This window comes from Notothenia coriiceps, unplaced genomic scaffold, assembly GCF_000735185.1.
Source record: "Notothenia coriiceps isolate Sejong01 unplaced genomic scaffold, NC01 NC01_scaffold00017790, whole genome shotgun sequence".
Lineage (NCBI taxonomy): Eukaryota > Metazoa > Chordata > Actinopteri > Perciformes > Nototheniidae > Notothenia > Notothenia coriiceps.
The window spans coordinates 1-4,661 of NW_011350491.1; positions in this window are offsets into that span (position 1 = coordinate 1).

Below are 4,661 nucleotides of genomic sequence, written 5' to 3' on the forward strand. Positions count from 1 at the left end.
TTATAACTAAAAACATAAAAGCCACAATAAATAAATCACAATTATTGTAGTTATTTTTACCTCCCGTATTGCTTTCAACCCACCAGCTTTTATGGTGTTGTTACGTCACTAACTGTAAGCTTGTCGCATACAGTCTATGGTCACTCAGAGTAACCTACAGTTAATTTAGCTGCTGGAGAAGAAAGATCAGGGGGGGAGGGGGGGAGAGAGCTGTAGTTGATGGGCCATTAGTTGTGTAAATACACAGCTGAGAGCTGCCGTTTCATTCAGACCGTTTAAAAAACGGTAACAACGGACTATTTTTCTTAGCGGATGCATGTCAATTTAAATCAATACATAAAACTATTTTTTAAACCAATAACAACATTTTCTAAATCCACAAAAGCATTTAAATTAATATTGGGCGTCATGTCGTTAATTTGTTGAGAATGTGGCCATGTAATAAGCGGGATAATTTGCAGCGACTTGTTCCTGATGGGGAAAATAACACCCTTCATCCAGATGAGGATCCCTCCGCTACACTTTGGGATCCTGATCGACCGACGAAGCTCCATTAAAATATACATATTTTTGGTGAATTACTGAGTTTAGGCACGTTAATAACGTTTTAATGAAGTTGAATACAGTATATTCATATGTGTCAGTGATTTCATGTCAATTCGGCAAACATAAACATAAATGATCGTGGTGAAGATGATGATTAAATTAGGATTACAAATCGAGAGCCGGGCTGCATTTCATCCCGTTCGTTTTTTTCCAATAACAAAATAATTTTGTTAAATAACAACATGGTGATGTTTTGTAAATGATTACATGTCTCTTATTTAGCACAGTAGTATGATATCCGTGACACATGGATCTTAACAAAGTTCCGCTGTTCATCCAGCATACTGTATCTCACTTTATTTCACATGAGCTCCAGTGTGGAACCCCACTGCACCCCCTGCTGGATCAATGATCCATTGCAGCTGGCTTCATTATAATTACATTTATCTATCACGGGGGCTGTCTCAAGTCAAGCTGGAGGTTTTCCCTTGAGCGAGGGCAGATCACGTACCAATCACGGCCCTCGCGTTTCAAATTGTATGAAATGAATCGCTACATCTGTACCTATTATTTTGCAGGCTTCTGTTGACCCTTTTGAGTAGAGGCCATGTAGCTCAGGGTACCTACTGCTAACACTGAAAACATGATACAGCAATTCAGTTTGATAGATAGAAGTTTTTAGAAGATGTTGTTTCCATAGCAATAACAACTTCCTGTCAACAGCGTAAACTCGCCTTCAAAATAAAAGCATCTAAATAAAACAGGAAGTTAACCTAAATTACATTTAAGACATTTAAACAACTGCAACGAAAGTAACAAAAACAATATAATATCCTTTTCAGTTTCACAGAACACAAATTGAGTTATTTACAACTGACGTTGTAGTGCGACAGACACACTCCTACACATGCTGAGCTACAGTGCACATAATGTTTAGCTGGCTCTACTTGTCTCTCTCAGGCCTGGCCAGTAAACTTCAGAGGCAGATCTGTTTGTTTACAGCAACAGCCCAAGTAGGCTACAAACGTTTGTAAACAGACGACCCTGGGAACAGGTATGGTAGAGCCAGTACAGTTCGTTTCTGGTTGACACTGCATGTTAGTTGTCACCTTTGTTTATATGTTTCATGGCCAGTGTTATCGTATTAAAGATGCCTATTAGGAAAGCAGAATACATATAAAGACGGAGAAAGTAAAGAATAAAGTGTATGTTTAAATGTTAGCGCCCCCTGAAGAGGCACAAACTCTTACGTTGACACTGGAGTTTCAATACATTCTAAATCATCAGTAAAGTCTACGACCATATTTCGGAGGGACATGCTACACCAGTAAACAATACTGAGTGGATGAAGACGTTCATTATGAATGACCAAAAAACAACTGGGGAAACTCGCACAGGCTAACGTTATAGGCTACCATCTCTAAAATCATGGTTCGGCTCCTTCTTGGCAAACAGCGACAAAATACAGTGACTGTAGCCCCGTTCTTGACTCACATGTAGCTAACGTTATCATGCAGTATTTTAGTGTTAATTGTTCTTGTCTTCATGTGGCTTATCCAAAATATGAAGCCCTGCGCAAATTAGCACAACTTAATTGAAGAGTAACAAATCTTTAAGCAAAGCAGCATTTATCCAACGTTTTTTCATTAAAGTAAATTACGTTACCTGTTGACTGGTGAGCTGGAGTGTAGTCTGCTGGAATAACCTCTCAACCACATACACATTTTTGACTTTATTCTCGTAATGTTACGACTTTATTCTCGTAATTATGACTTTATTCTTGTAATGTTACGACTTTATTCTCGTAATTATGACTTTATTCTCATAATGTTACGACTTTATTCTCTAAATCTCTCAGGTTTTTTTTTGTTAGTGCGGCCCTAATACTCCGTCATACAAAAGTGAGTGAAAAGTGCAATATTTCTATATGATATTTAGCAATAGTATAAAGTAGCAAGACGTTTTTAGGAGGTGTGTGGATGAGGAAAATAATAGAAAAACCTTGAAGGTCTTATTATTACCACAATGCTTTGTGGTAGCACAGAGAGCAAGGGATGAAGTCGATAGAAAGTGATTTCAAACTATACAATGCCATAATCCCCCTCTTTACCATTACACACAAGAACTAAAAGCATACAATTCTGACCTCTTGTGGCTGAGCAAGAAGGAAATCATTTAGATAGCAATTTCCAGATAAAAAATGTTTGTCACATGCTGGCATTTCAGTTGATAAAGGCATTAAAAAAAAGAGTGTAACGTGTGTCATGCCAACCAGTCACCCCCATGACGTCCATAAGGGAATTCAAAGTCTGGGCTTGACCTCGCTGGTGACATCATTGTTCAATAGAGGCTCTGACAGCGATGAGCATCAGAAGCACATTGAAGGTGCAGAGGAAAAGGTTTGTGCCAGTGTGTGTGTGTGTGTTCAGAAAGAGACATCGTGATCAAGTGGAGGTGGATATTCGTACTCCATTCACTCTTGTGTGAGTGTGTGTGTGGCTTTGACCTTGGCCTGCAGACGTTTTGTGTTGGAGTGCTCTTCTGGCTGTATTATGTTCCCTGTTCTGCTCCCGGAAAAAAATATCTTTCACAAGTTTCAGGGACATTGACTATAGCTTCTGACTCACAACCACGTCTCTAAGCCTGGTGTTACCATGCCAACCTGAAGGCCAATACCACTGAGGAAGAACTGCATTGACACGGAGATGTGTGTCTATTGGGGTGCTTGTCTTGAGTTTCCTCTGTAGTGTATTCATTAATTGAGGTAATGCATGTCTCTGAATGCAGCATAGAGACCACCTACAGTCAGTTGGAGATGTACTGTATATATTTCTAAAGGATAACCGTGTTTTGTAAGTCTAGTTTACATATATATGGAGGATTCTATACTAATTTAACTGTAAAAGAAATGACAAACACAGCACATATATTACATGTATTATGGTAGTAGAACAATATATATATATATATACATATTTGACTTTATGTTCCCAGCCTATTAACATCCTCTTATATAAAAAGAGTGATACACATTGGACTACAACAGGGATGTTATGTTGTCTTTAGTTTTCCAACAAATGTATTGGAGGTGGGGCACATTTTTATGGATTTAATTTCAATATTAGTTTTTTTTTACTTCAAATGTTTTCCAAAATTCATGCTGGTTTCAGCAAATTGTGCATGACACCGGCAAAGTATGGGGTGGTGTGAGTGGAGAGGCCAAGGTCCATCTTTTTGTGTTAAAGAGGACATATTCTGCTGATGTTCATGTGTATATCAGTATGTAGTGTCTCTACTTTAAAGAGTCCTCTCCTGCTGATGTTCAGGTGTATATCATCATCATCATCATCATCATCATCATCATCATCATCATCATCATCATCATCATCATCATCATCATCATCATCATCTTTATTTAAAGAGACTCTTGTTCCACCATTACAAGACATATAACACTCAAATATAAATTTAAAAAGGCAGTTATACCAATGTTTCCACAGAGGTGACTGGTATCGTGCAGCACTGAGACACGGATTTGAAAGCAGCATAATGACAGAGTTATGAGAAACATTTAATCGACAGATGAATTTGTACATCAGATTTCTCAAAAGAGCATGGAACGTGTTGACTCGTGCATTACAGAACATTTCACTTGCACTGCACCACTTTGGTTTTCTAAGCAGTATACGCAAACAGTCATTATATGCAACCTGGAGCTTCCGGAGGCTCGCCTTCTTATACTTGACCCACAAGGGGGCAGTATAGAGAGGAGTACAATAAGCTCTAAAGAGGTTCACCTTAACCTTATCTGAACACCAAGAGAATCTTCTAGCCAACATGTTGGCTTGTATATATAAGACACGCCGCTGTCTATACATGTCATCATCATCAGCCATTTCATCTGTGATGATGTGTCCCAGATACTTAGTGTTACAGCAAACAGACAGCACCTGTCCTGATAGATAGAATGTTGGAAAACAAAGGTTCTTATCCCCTTTTGCTCTGCAGATCATTACAGCGCTCTTCTTAGCATTGTATTTAACGTCAAATTTGACTACATAATCAGAACAAACATTTAGCAACTGTTGAAAACCAGCACTGCTAGGAGAAACAAT